The sequence below is a fragment of the Hippopotamus amphibius genome, chromosome 5, assembly GCF_030028045.1.
Source record: "Hippopotamus amphibius kiboko isolate mHipAmp2 chromosome 5, mHipAmp2.hap2, whole genome shotgun sequence".
Classification (NCBI taxonomy): domain Eukaryota; kingdom Metazoa; phylum Chordata; class Mammalia; order Artiodactyla; family Hippopotamidae; genus Hippopotamus; species Hippopotamus amphibius.
This window is the reverse complement of record NC_080190.1, coordinates 159,132,651-159,146,997: the sequence shown is the minus strand read 5'-3', so window position 1 is coordinate 159,146,997 and position 14,347 is coordinate 159,132,651. Positions and strand designations below refer to the sequence as shown.

Genomic DNA, 14,347 nt, shown 5'->3' with positions numbered 1-14,347 from the left:
AGGAGAAGGCGGCTAGGGAGATTAGCTGGAGAGGAGAGGGAAGGTTGGGCAAACTTTTTCACAAACTGCCCTTCCCAGAGTGGCCAGAAAGATGTAATTCCACTTTAATCTCAGTCACAGAGACCCGCACCTGGAGACACATTTGTATAACCATCTCTTCTTGATGAGAAGCCAACATAGTGAAGACCAAGGGACCAGACACCTTGCAAGAGGCTGCATTCAATCCTTTATAGGCTTTCCCCCCTGTAGGAAGTAGGTTCTGAACTGTTGGGCTGGCTGTATACACAAAAGCTTTTCTCCACAGCTTGAGAGATCCTGTAGCCTGGAAATAAGGAGGAATAATTGCTTCCCTTTAACTATTTTTCTCTTCCTGTCTTTCTTCACTCTACTTGCTGCACCTGGAATGCCTTTCCCTCCCACTGGGTCCCTCTTCTTTTGTTCATTCATTTCAGCATCATCACTTCTGTGGATTTTGAACACCATCTATTTGCTAACCTCCCCAGTACTAAGCTCATTAAAGCACAGAGAATTGAATAAGATGTAGTTCTTGCCTTCACGCAACTCAATTTTCTGTTACTGGTACATTCACAAGTAAGTTTAAATGCTATTGGAGTTTCAGTTTCAAGAGTTTTGTGAGTGTGGAGAAGAGATCAAGCCCTCCTTCTCTTGCCTTTAGAAGAACACATTCTGTTGCTTTTCCTCCTACCTCACTGAATGCTTCTTTTTACGGGTATAACGGTCTACCATTTCCTCCCTATATGGTGTCTCCCAGGCACTGCAGACTCAACACTTCCAAAATGCACTCAACTTGTGTTCTCCCTGCTCCTCTTAAGCTCATGAAATGCCCCTGTCAGTCTCCTAGATACACAGATCAGAAACCTGGGACTTTTACTTATGCCTCATTCTTGCCCTCAGTGTTCACAACAATGCCCTCTTCATTTTCGATGGACTTGACCTGCTACATAGTTCCACAGAGAATCTCCATCTCTCTGCCCACAGTGACATTGCCCTAGACTTTGTCTCACAGCTTCCTGAATGGACATCTGCCTTTGTTTATTTCACTGATAACACACTACTACTTGACTCCCTTTATGTTATGTCAATGTGTTTGAATTATAACCAAGATAGTAAAGAATTTTTCCACAGCCTTAAAAAAATTTAAATTGACTTATAATTAACATAAAATATTATATTATTTTCAGGTGTACAGCATAATGATTTGATATTTGACAGATTTGATATCTGACAATAGGACCAGTGACCATCTGTCACCATACAAAGTTGTTACAATATTATTGGCTATATTCTCTATGTGTACATTATATCCCTGTGACTTGCTTTTCTTATACATGGAAGTTTGTACCTCTTAATCCCCTTCATCTATTTCATCCATCCTCCTTCCTCCTCTTCCCTCTGGCAACCACCAGTTTGTCCTCTGTGTCTATAAGTCTGTTCTGTTTTGTTATGTTTCTTTGTTTTTTAGATTCCATGTGTAAGTGATATCATAGGATATTTGTTTTTCTCTCTTATTTCACTTGGCATAATACACTCCAGGTCCATCCATTTTGCTGTAAATGGCAAGATTTCATTCTTTTTTATGGCTGAGTAATATTCCATTGTATATATGTATAACATATCTTCTTTATTCATCTATGAATGGGCACTTAGGTTGCTTCTGTAGCATGGCTATTGTAAATAGTGCTGCAAAGAACATACAGGTACATATATCTTTTCGAATTAGTGTTTTTGTTTTCTTCAGATAAATATCCAGAAGTGGAATTATTGGATTGTATGGTAGTTCTATTTTTAATTTTTTGAGGAGCCTCCATATTGTTTTCCATAGTGGATGCACCAATTTACATTCCCATCAACCGTGTATGAGGGTTCCCTTTTCTTCACATCCTTGCCAACACTTGCTGTTTCTTGTCTTTTTGATGATAGCCATTCTCACAGGTGTGAGGTGATATCTCATCGTGGTTTTGATTTGTATTCCCCTGATGATTAAGGATGCTAATCATCTTTTCATGTGCTTGTTGGCCTTAGGTGTATATTCTTTGGAAAAATGTCTATTAAGGTCCCCAGTCCATGTTTTATTTGGGCTGTTTGTCTTTTTGATATTGTAGTTCTTTATACATTTTAAATATCAACCCCTTGTTGAATTTATCACTTGCAAATATCTTCCCCCTTTCAGTAGGTTGCCTTTTCATTTTGTTGATGGTTTCCTTCCCTATGCAGAAGCTTTTTTAGTTTAATGTAGTCCTATTTGTTTATTTTGTTGCCCTGCCTGAAAAGATATATCCAAAAAAATACTGCTGAAGACTGATGTCGAGAAGGTTATTGCAGGAATTCCCTGGTTGTCCAGTGGTTAGGACTCTGCACTTCCACTGCTGGAGGCCTGGGTTCCATCCCTGGTCAGGGAACTAAGATCCCTCAAGCTGCATGGTGTGGCCAAAAAGGAAAAAAAAAAAAGATTATTGCTTATGTTTCCTTCTAGGAGTTTTGTATGATTTCAGGTCTTACATTTAAGTCTTTAATCCATTTTGAGTTTATTTCTGTACATGGTGTAAGAAAGTCCAGTTTCATTCTTCTGCAGGTAGCCGTCCAGTTTTCCCAACACCATGTATTTAAGAGACTCTCTTTTCCCCACACATATCTCTTGCCTCCTTTGGTGTAGATTAATTGCCCTTATTTGGGGACTCTCTATTCTTTTCCACCCATTTATGTCTGTTTTGGTGCCAGTACCACACTGTTTTGATTATGATAGCTTTGTAGTATAGTCTCAAGTCTGGGCATGTGACATCTCAAGTTTTGTTCTTCTTTCTCAAGATTGCTTAGGCTATTCAGGGTCTTTCATAAAATTTGTTTATTAGAAAAAGAGCTACACTGTCATATTATAAAACCTATTATGCCATACATAAATATTCCACTATTGTATGTTGGCTTTAAATAATTCATATTATGATACCTGGAGTTTGAGACTTTGTATTATTTAATTTATAAAAACTTAAAATAAAAATAGCAAGTTGTAATAACATATGAAAAGTTCTCACTTTAATTCATTAGTAGATAGGTTTACTGAATTTTAATGTTCTATAATAAAATCCCAATATGAATTATTTGCTTGTCTTTTAACTTACTGATTTGTAGTGGCTTCAATGTAAATAGTAAAATGAATATTCAAAATGCATGGGTTATAACTTGAAAGTAACTTTATTTTGCCCCCGCTTACTGGGGCAGTCCTTCCCCTGTTCATGTCTGAAGACTCAGACCAGCTGTAGCTTTCCTTCTTTGATCCACTGGTTATTTAGGAGTGCACTGTTTAATTTATAATACTTGGAATTCCCCAAGTTTTCTTGTCGTTGATTTCTAATTTCAGTCCATTGTGGTCAGAGAATGTACTTTGCTATGATTTCAATCCTTTTAAATTTATCAAGGCTTCTTTTACGGCTTAGCATGTGGTTTATCCTGTTCCATGTGCTCTTGAGAAGAAGAATGTGTATTCCGCTGTTGTTGGGTGGAGTGTTCTATAGATCTGCCTGTTAGCTGATAACTCTTGAAGCTCATGCTCAGATAAAATAATTCTGTGGTCACTACAATTCACAAACATAGTCTCAATTCAAAAACCAGAATGCCTAGTATTGCATACTGATGTAAACGCATGGCGTTCTTTTATTGCCTTGTACTCAACATACTCTCTCCCTTCATTGCAGCTCACTTTCATGACTGCTCTCACTGCCCAGAAAACTCCCTTCTTAACCTGGTTACTCCTGAGATTTCAGGCCAATCAGCACATCCTCAGGAAAACCCTCTTTGACCTCCTACCCATCTCCCCTATAAATAAAATCCTTACCAATGATTTTCATAGTACCATGCTCTTCTTTTATAGCCCTTCTCGATAATACTTTTTCATTTTTAAGTTTGATTAATGGCTATCTTCCCCCAAGTGTGTATGTTTGAAGGAGCTGGATTTGCCCCTCGTTATTATATTTCCTTATTGTATTTATGAGGGCCCACCCACCACACATAGTACGTCCTCATAAGGTATTTGTAGAATGAACACATAAGTGAGTGAATGAATGAATGAGGAAAGGAAAGAAGATCTGCAGGTAAAAACAGTTTATGGCCAGAAAGAATTTTAGTTCTTAAATACTGCCACTAGATGGCAGCAATAACCAGCACCAAAGTAGTTGAAGCCTCTGAATCCTTGGGTTTCAGGTGGTTTGGATTTTCCAGGCGTCTCAGGGGTCCTACCCTTTCCCATGGGCCTGTTTTCGTCCAGCTCTATTAGACATCCCTTATTGACATGGTTAATCCAGATGTGTGAGTGTATTTGGCAGCAAGTAACGGAAACCTCCAAAACAGCAGCTCCACAGCGGGTGGGGAGGTATATATATATTTAATATTAAAGTCCAGAGCTGGTGTAGCTGTTCAGGGAAATCCTCAGTAACCCAGGCTCCTTCTCAGCCCCAGTGTGACCCTTTCATCCTTGTGGTTTCAAGACGGGCACTACACTTCTAGGCTCTATGAGTTCACCGGCGCAGGAAGAATAGGACGGAGCAAAAAGAAGCAAGAAGTGCCTGCCACGTGGACTTCTGCCTACCCCTCTGGGTTTTTTTTTTTGGCACATGGGCCTAGTTGCTCCGCGGCATGTGGGATCTTCCTGGAGCTGGGATCGAACCCGTGACCTCTGCATTGACAGGCGGATTCTTAACCACTGCGCCACCTAGGAAGGTCCCCCCACCCCCACCCCGGGTTTTATTGCCACCACCTAACTGCTGGGGAGGCTGGGATGTGGACTGGTTTCACTTTTTGATTATGGAAATAATCAAGGATGCATAAGGGAGAGTGAGCGAAAGTCAGGCATTAAGTGACATTCCTGTGGGCAGTGGGCAAAAAAGCCCTTGGAAACAACAAAGAGGTTCTGGAGAAGGATTTAGATGAATGACAGGAAGGAGATGCGAGAGCCAAGAACAGCATCTATGGAAAAAGTGTTAATAAAATGTACAGTTTACCTAAGAAAATGCTGAGCTGACTCTTGTTGCCTTTATCTTCACCCAGCAAACTCCTATGTGTTTCTGAAATTTCCAATTCAGATTGGGGATCACCTTTTCCAGGAAGTCCTTCCAGGCTTCTCTCTCCTTTTCCTTCTATGCTTTTTGTTGTTGTTGTCGTTGTTTTAAGGACAATGTAAAACAAAGGATTTTAAATTGTTTTTAAGAGTGAGACTGAGGAAAATAATGTTTAACAAGTTTTTACCATGTGCTGAGCACTGATGTCAATGTTACATATTAATTAACATTTCCAAGAATTCTGTGAAGTGTGTATTATTATTGTTTCTGTTTAAAGAAAAGGATATTCAGGTTGTTACACAGCTAGGAAGTGCATTTTTAACCACTATCCTGATGCTGCTTTCAAGAACAATCTGACGACACTGCTTTCCAGAGGGTTCCAAAATGATGCAATGCACCCCATGCGCGTGCAAGATGGTCCCAGTGGACGAGGAGGGGAAATACTAAATTTTTCTTGTTTCAATTTATTTTTTATATTTCGTCTTTTATTTCTATATCTGCATATATTTAATAAAGTACATAATACATTAGTACTACAACTCTTTTCCAAAATTTATAGATAAAAATGTGGATACAGAGTTTAGAGCTCTCTGGATGAGTTGCTGGCTTAAAAGCCTGGGACCAGTGGACAGAGTGGCTTAGTCTGAATGTACATGTATTACCAGGTGTCTCCACCAGGGGGTGCATTCATGGGGAAACAGACTCGTGCCTAGGGATTGCATCTCTTTGTACTGAGGGCTCTGTGACCATACTGCCCATCTTCCTTCTGCCCAGTGGACGCTTCTTACCCACCTGGCCAATCCATTCACCTGCAGGGTTTAGGACATCACTAAAGAAGATGACCTATCACAGCCCAGAAAGAAGGCTGAAGGGCATTCCTACCCCTCCTCACCTTGAAACTCAGCTCTGGCATCACTCACCCTACCTTCCCCCCACACCCTCCCTCCTTCCCTCCAGCACACCTTCACATCTGCAGGAACTCAGGCCTCTGTTAGGGGGCCCTTAAAACCTCTGTTCATCTCTCACACGTGGCACATGCCAGTGAGTACAGAGATCCACCTGGCCGGCCAGTGACCCTTTCAAGATCAGGGGTCCACGTTTCCTCTCTGTCCTTACCCTCAATACAGTGCCTGGGCGAGGGGTGCACAGGAAATAACTATTCGTTGAGAAATGACTTTCCAGAGTCAGGTCGTCCTGCTTTTAGGTGACTAGATGTGTAGCCACCTCACCAGCTGAGTTAAGGCGTGTACACAAGGCTCACCCTCAGCATAGCAGCAGCTAGTGAGTTTCTTTCCTGCTCCAGAAGTAGATTTACTGTGACATTAATGAAGCTAAAGCTTCAGGTCCCCTCACTTGCCAAGGCCCCTTCCGAAGGCCCTGCAAGGGACCCTTCACCATCATTTCACAAGGTCATTTTTTTTTGTAAAATTTGCAAAAGTAAGACGTCTTCACCACAAACGGTTAAGATCGCTGTGTCACTCCATGCCACCTTCCCCTCTTGTAGGGTGACCCTGGAGCGGCTGCAGGCGTTCTGCGGACCGAGTAGGCTAAGTTGAGAATACATGTAGTTTTGGGTTAGTTGGATACATTTACGTGCTTGCAGTCACTTCTGCTAAGTTCTAGCTAGCCGTTCGGGTTTGGGCGTAGTTTCCAGGAATATTCCTACGGCTGCCTCCTAACTCACCAGAATCTTGACACAACAGTGCAGGCCAGCTGTCCCGTGATGACGTGAATGTGCTCTGGTGCTGGGCACTGGGAGGATATGGGTCACGGAGAAGAAACCAGGTTTCAGATGTAAGAGATCAGTAACTAGAGTAAAGAAAATCCTTTTAATCTTCAGACAGGTACAATTTTAAATGGAGGATTCAGTTCTCAACAATATCTGGTTAAAATGGAATTTCTCTCCTGCTAAGAATATACTCAATAGTGCAGCACATATACTCATAAATACACTTTTTTACATTAAAAAAATTTAAGGCTGGGGTATCTAGCCCAGACAAAACTGTAATTCAGAAAGATGCATGCAGGGGCTGCCCTAGTGACGCAGTGGTTAAGAATCCGCCTGCCAATGCAGGGGACATAGGTTTGATCCCTGCTCCAGGAAGATCCCACATGCGGCAGGGCAACTAAGTCCGTGTGCCACAACTACTGAAGCCCACGTGCCTAGAGAGCCCGTGCTCCACAACAAGAGAAGCCACAGCAATGAGGAGCCCACGCACCACAATGAAGAGTAGCCTCCGCTCACCACAGCTAGAGAAAGCCCGTGCACAGCAACAAAGACTCAACACAGCCAATAAATAAATAAAAACAAAAAGATACATGCACCCCTACTTCATAGTAACACTATTTACAATAGCCAAGAGAGATGGAAACAACCTAAATGTCCATCAACAGATGGCCAGATAAAGAAGATGTGGTACAGATACACAATGGAATACTACTCAGCTATTAAAAAGAATGAAATAATGCCATTTGGAGCTACATGGATGGACCTAGAGAGTATCATGTAAAGCAAAGTAAGTCAGAAAGAGAAAGACAAATATCGCATCACTTAAATGTGGAATCTAAAATACAACACAAATGAACCTATCTATGAAACAAAAACAGACTTATAGAGAACAGCCTTGTGGTTGCCAAAGGGGTGGGGTAGGGGAGGGAAGGACTGGGAGTTTGGGATTAGCAGAGGCAAACTATTACCTATAGGATGGATAAACAACAAGGTTCTACTGAACAGCACGGGGAACTATATTCAATATCCTGTGATAAACCGTAATGGAAAAGAATATGAAAAAGAATATATATATGTATAACGGAGTCACTTTGCTGTACAGCAGAATTAAACACAACATTGTAAATCAACTATACCTCAATAAAATTTTAAAAAGAGTATGGTACCTAGTGAAAAATCACATTCAGCACAAGGTCATCTCATTAAGACACATTCTTCCAATTTAAAAACACACAGCCCTCAAACTGCCTGAATGGGGGAATTTCCTGGTGGTCCAGTGATTAGGACTCGGTGCTTTCACTGCCGTGGCCCGGGTTCAACCCCTGGTAGGGGAACGAAGATCCCACCAGCCACACAGCACAACAAACAAACAAGCAAAACAAAACAAAAAATAAACAAAAACTGCCTGAATGGAAGAGCAAAGCACAGAGCTGCAGCCTCATGTTCTGGCCTCCCTGTCTCTGTCATTCCACAGTCACCCTCCAACCTTAGGAGTATTCAACTTTATTGGTTTCGATCTCACTTTGGTAGAATAGAGCAAAAGCATAAAGAAATACCCCACAGGACGAAAGCTGCCCTAGGACAAGAACACTGCCCTAAGTCATGAGAAGGGAAGGAATAAGAGGGCAGCCTGGCTATCACGTGGTGGCAGCGCCGTCAGTAGCTGCAGGCAGCAGGCAAGACCCACACCTGAGAGTCAGGGCTCCCCTTAGCCTTCCCCTGAGTTTCCGAAAGAATCTCCTGTCCCTCAACCCGTTTGTCTTAAAGTAAGCCTAACAGGTAATCTCCCTGACAATGTGATTAGATCCTTTATCAAGAAATTTTTAAACCAAGTGGTTGCTGACTGAGGATTTTCCAAAATATAACATTTCTTGTATAAACCAAAATAAGAAAAGAAAACTCCAGCATTACTCTTCCCTATGCCAGCTCAGGACAGAAAATTAAATAGGACAGGGCCAAAACACACTTTTCCCATAAAAACTCCTTCTCTTGGCCATGAATGGCCCCGGACACTTATCCACTACATTTAGAACAAGTAAGGGCTGCTGTATTTTCTGTAATTCAACTTAATTTCTAACCTCAAGTTTCCCTTCCCACCAAAGGATAGAAAATTAAACTCGTTCCTGGGGATCTTCCCCCTGAGGGTTGGGCCATGGTTTTGGAGACCCTCCTGGCACCCGGAATTTGGACATGATTTCAAAATTATGATGATGCCATAAGATGGGGTTACGAGGGTTCCGGTCAGCTGCGACTACAATCGTCTGCATCTGTGTGTGGCCTCTCGGGTCTGCCCACCACACTTGGGTGGGTCAGGGGACTTTGGGGGAACCTCCCTGCCTTCTCATTTGCCCGGACAAACCCAGGGGCCATTCTGGGATGTGGGGTCTATTTCCCTCTTCACCCAGGACCTATAGTACCTTTCTCCTCTCTCATTTTTGCAGAATTTCCCTTTTTAAATTTTACCCTCAGGCGTCTTGCTGACGGAAGAAATTTTCACATATTGAGGTAAGAGGAAGTTATTCTAGCTTATACATGATATAACTTGAATTTTAACATCCGAACTAGAACAGCCTGTTTTGTGGCTTGTCAAACATATATCGCACATCTGCTTTAACCAGTGAAGAAAAAGGTGCGTTGGTCAGAAGTAAAGAATGTTGGTTTCAAAGATACAGATTAAATGCCTCCCTTCCTGGGACGTCAGTGCTAGTCCTCCTTCAATGATAAGCCTCCCTTTCCAGGTACCAGCACCATAGGGACCCTCTGTGTACGTGCTGATCTGTCCTTTCTGAAACCCTCAAGGAATGTACCTCTATCATGTTTGATGTTCTTTGTTCTCACAAGATAGAAAACTGTGCTGAAACTCATGCTTCGTTGGAACAGTTCCTCAGGGCTATCTGAGAGGCTGGCTCCCAGTCTATTCAATTTAGGGCAAATAAAACTCTTTCTATTCCTATTATAAACTTGTATATTGGTTATTTCCATCGACACTGCCAAGATTTTTAGTTTGCAGCTGGGGTTCCTCCCTGATCCTAGGGAACTGGGCTTGTGGGGAAAATTTTCAGAAAGATGGACAGGCTATTTATCCTCTTTCCTGGCGAGCGGTGAGCCTCATAAACGTGGAGACAAAGAAAAAAAGGACGACGGGGAAAAACAAAACCACGTAAACAAATGCTTCAAAATATAGCCTACTGCATAAATTTATTGTGAGTGTTTTTGTCAGGACTTGTCCTATGAAAACCTCACATACTATTTCACATAGTCTGCATGACAGCTCTGTAAGTTGAGCTTCATACCTTCCTTATTGAGGAAACTGAGGCCTAGAGAGACTCAATAAGTTGTGCAAGATGACACAACTCGTATGTGGATTTGAACCCAGCCTAAGGAACCCTGGTGCGGCTGTGGCCGCAGATGGTGCTGCAGCTCAGGGTTGTGGGCTCTCGCTGTGGACTCTAGGATGAGTCTGGTGTCAGGAAAGACAGAGCTGGGCCTGTGGACTCACCAGCTCTCCCAGTTAATAACTGTAGTATCCTGGACACGTCACTTAAAGGATCTGGGCCTCGATGTCTGCATCAGCAAATTAATAATGTAGAGCTACATTCTCTGGACCCCAGTTTCCTCACAAGAAAATTAATAATGCAAAGTTGGATGGCTTCAAGTGCTTTTCCTAGTCCAGGTACATTCTCTGGCTCCAAACCATCTTTTAATTTCCAGTTACCACAGCAGTTTCTCTGAAAATGATCCCACAGGCCACACACACACACACACACACACGCGCGCGCACATACACACAGACAAATACACATCCCATTGGAATTATCTGGTGGAGCACGTATAAAAAGCAAATTCATACACTCAACACTGAGCAGCGACACTACCCCAGATGCTGTGTAAGATGATGGGGATACAGAGACAAACAAGACAGACATGGATTTAGGTTTTGAAGGAGGTTCTGGTGGGGATTGGTCCACTCCTGGCTCCATCACCTTCTACTCTGCTACCTGAGGCAAGTCACTAAAGCTGTCTGTGCTTCAGTTTCCTTTACACAGGGGTGACAAATAATTGCACTTATTACAGAGTTGTTGGAGAGTTAAGATTATGTACATGAAGCCCTCAACATAGTGCCTGGGATATGGTGAATAATCAAAATTTCTGGCTGTAATGGCTTCATCATCATTGCCCCAGAAAAATGCTGAGTCATGGGAAGTGTTCAGCGATGTGTTTCCGATAAATTCATAAATAAGTGCATTATTCTCCATGGCAGGAAAAAAAAAGACAGAAAAAGAATGATATCCACGTTAGTATCTTGTTGGTGTCACTTTCTTGTTCTGCTTTTTTTAATGTAATTAATTAATTTATTTATTGGCTGCGTTGGGTCTTTGTTGCTGTGCACGTGCTTTCTCTAGTTGCGGCGAGCAGGGGCTACTCCTCATTGCGGTGCACAGGCTTCCCATTGCAGTGGCTTCTCTTGTTGTAGAGCATGGGCTCTAGGTGCGTGGGCTTCAGTAGTTGCGGCACGTGGGCTCCATAGTTGTGGCTTGCAGGCTCTAGAGCTAAGGCTCAGTAGTTGTGGCACATGGGCTTAGTTGCCCCACGGCATGCGGGATCTTCCTGGACCAGGGCTCGAACCCCTGTCCCCTGCATTGGCAGGCAGCTTCTTAGCCACTGCGCCACCATGGAAATCCCCTTACTCTGTTTTCTGACTCAGGTATTGGTATAATAGAACCCGCTTCACAGAGCTGTGGGGAGATTTGCAGGAGTGGACGATGCCGCGGTGGCCACAGGTGTTTAATACCAAGAAGGGGAGGAGCAGATATCTGTGGAAGGCCTGCCCAGCCTGCACCTGGTCAGTTCACAGAATACCATGGCGAGAGCCCTGGGGCACCCTCCACCCCCACCCCCCCAGTTTTCTCCATCACAGGAAATGGCACTGCCACCTGCCCTGCTTTTCAAGAACAAGCTGTAAGTGTTGCCTGTGCATTTTCCCTTTCCCTATCCTTGCAACAGTCCTTCAGCAGGTTCCATTTGTTCTGGGTCCAAAACATACCTTGTGTCCTCACCCCTCCATCCCCATTGTCTTCAACCTACTTCAAGTCACCAGCACCTCCTGACCAGATGCCTCTGGCCTTAAACTGGAGTCCCCATTTGAACCTAGAATTCATTCTCTATGCAGCAGCCAGAGCTCTTGTTTTGAAACATACATCTAATCATGTCTCTCCCCCAACGTGAAACCCTCCAATGTCTTCTCATTGCTTTTAGGATAAAATCTAACTGACAGGCCCCACAAAGCCCAGGATGATCTGACTGCTGCCCAGCTGCATAAAATGGTCCAGCCTCTGCTCTCTGTCAGCATTTATGTCAGCTTTTTCTCTGGGGGATACTCTTCCTCATATCTGCACATGGTTCCCTCCTTTTCATCCTTGAGTCTCAGCTCAAACATCACTTCCTCATTCAGAGCAGCCTTACTTTCCCATCTTGTCTAAAGTGCCCTTTTCCAAGTTGCTTTTTTCTCAACATCGTGTTAATTTCCTGAGTGCATTCTCATAACCCGTTATACAGTAAGACCCCTCCATACGAACCTTCAAGTTGCGAACTTTCAAAGATATGAACATGTATTCGCATCTCCAATCATGTAAGTGAGTTCATGTCTGGCGTACATTGTCATGTGCATCCTCTACAAGTGGTTGTGCTTTTGTGTACTTTATTGTACAGTACTGTAGAGAGTACAATAGTATAGTATCTTCATTTCAAGTGTTTCTTTTTTATGTAATATTTGTGTGAAAAATATTATAAACCTATTACAGTACAGCACTATATAGCCGATTGTGTTCGTTGGGTACCTAGGCTAACTTTGTTAGACTTATGAACAAATTGGACTTATGAAGGCACTCTTGGAATGGAATTCATTTGTATGTAGGGGGTCTTACTATATTCTTCATTTGTTCATTACTTTTTTTTTCTTTAAGAACTTTTATTGAGATACAATTGATATACAATAAACTGCATATATTTAAAGTGTACCATTTGATTTTTTTTCTTATTAGTAATGTATATATGGCAATCCCAATCTCCCAATTCATCCCCTCCCAACCCCCCCCCCCACCCCCTGCTTTCCCCACTTGGTGTCCATATGTTTGTTCTCTACATCTGTGTCTCTATTTCTGCCTTGCAAACTGGTTGATTTGTACTATTTTTCTATATTCCACATATATGTGTTAATATATGATATTTGTTTTTCTCTTTCTGATTCACTTCACTCTGTATAACAGTCTCTAGATCCACCCAAGTCTCTACAAATGTCCCAATTTCGTTCCTTTTTACAGCTGAGTAATATTCCATTGTATATATGTACCACATCTTCTTTATCCATTCATCTGTTGATGGACATTTAGGTTGCTTCCATGTCCTGGCTATTGTAAATAGTGCTGCAACGAACACTGGAGTGCATGTGTCTTGTGTTTATTACTTTTATATTGTGTATCTTCATTTCTTTCCACCAGGTCGGAGACTTTGCCTGCCCTGTTCATCACTATATCTCCCAATGCTTAACACAGTGATCAGTACGTAGTAAATAAATGCTTCTTGAATGAATGAATACACAAATAAAGGAACCCACAAATGAATGACTTGATTAAATAAATGATGTTTACTCATGCTAACCTCCCGTTGCCCTAAGTCCAGCCCTGGAAAGGAACCTCTTGCTTCATTCTGCTAACTGGTATATATTGGGATAGGGTGGCCTGTTGGGAGACTCAGCTTATCAAAGGGGTCACTCAGAAGGAATCCGAGGGTACAACCTGAAAGCACCAGAGATTTACCTTAGAATACTTCCTGAAGGGTCTGCTGAGGTCAGACAGGAGAGCGCACTCCAGACAATAAGGTGCACGGGCAACGCTGGAACGTCAAAGCTTCATACATACAAACCCACAAGTTGCAGGGCTGGGTGATTAAAGGGCCGCAGTATTTGGCACGTGCACCTAGAGGAGAACATTAATGTGTTTTCGTGGTGCTGGTTTCCTGGGCCAGCCTGGGGAAATCAATGGAAGAGGTAGCAAGGGGCAGCCCAGTTCAGCGTGGTTGCCCACAGAAGCACTCTACCTAGTAGCTCAGAACTGCTAATGGAAAGGCTTTCCATCTCTACTTCTTACATAAAGGCAGCCGGAGCCAAGGAGCAACAAGAAACCTAGCCCAGCACCTGCAGGCCAGGAAAAGGGCTACAGGTTCCCTGGTTTACTATCAAATGAGTGTTAAACATGATTCCCCTTATTATCTAACCAACTCTCTCCTTCTTCTACAGGGACTGCATTAAGAAAACCTTACATCCACACATATGTGGTCAACTAATTTTCAACAAAGTTGCCAAGAATACACAATGGGAAAAAGATACTCTCTTCAATAAATGGTGTTGGGAAAACTGGAGAGCCACATGCAAAAGAATGTACTGTTGGTGGGAATGTAAACTGGTACAGCCACTACAGAAAACAGTATGGAGTTTCCTCAAGAAATTAAAAATAGAATTACCATATGATCCAGCAATCCCACTTCTGGGGAT

General features: G+C 42.6%; 1 protein-coding gene across 4 annotated transcripts in view; it reads right to left on the bottom strand.

The window, feature by feature from the left end:
- Positions 1 to 14,347, bottom strand: part of TRMT12 (tRNA methyltransferase 12 homolog) — a 68,384-nt gene that overhangs the window by 12,860 nt on the left and 41,177 nt on the right. For 2 of the 4 annotated variants that reach the window (XR_009053872.1, XR_009053875.1), the window contains exon 5: positions 4,858 to 6,878. The exons of 1 other annotated variant lie outside the window; for it this stretch is intronic. The gene's annotated coding sequence lies outside the window, so the exon portion shown is untranslated. Of the gene's footprint in view, positions 1 to 4,857; positions 6,879 to 13,619; positions 13,773 to 14,347 lie in introns of those variants that run through there. One more of the 4 variants, XR_009053874.1, reaches the window with a different exon arrangement.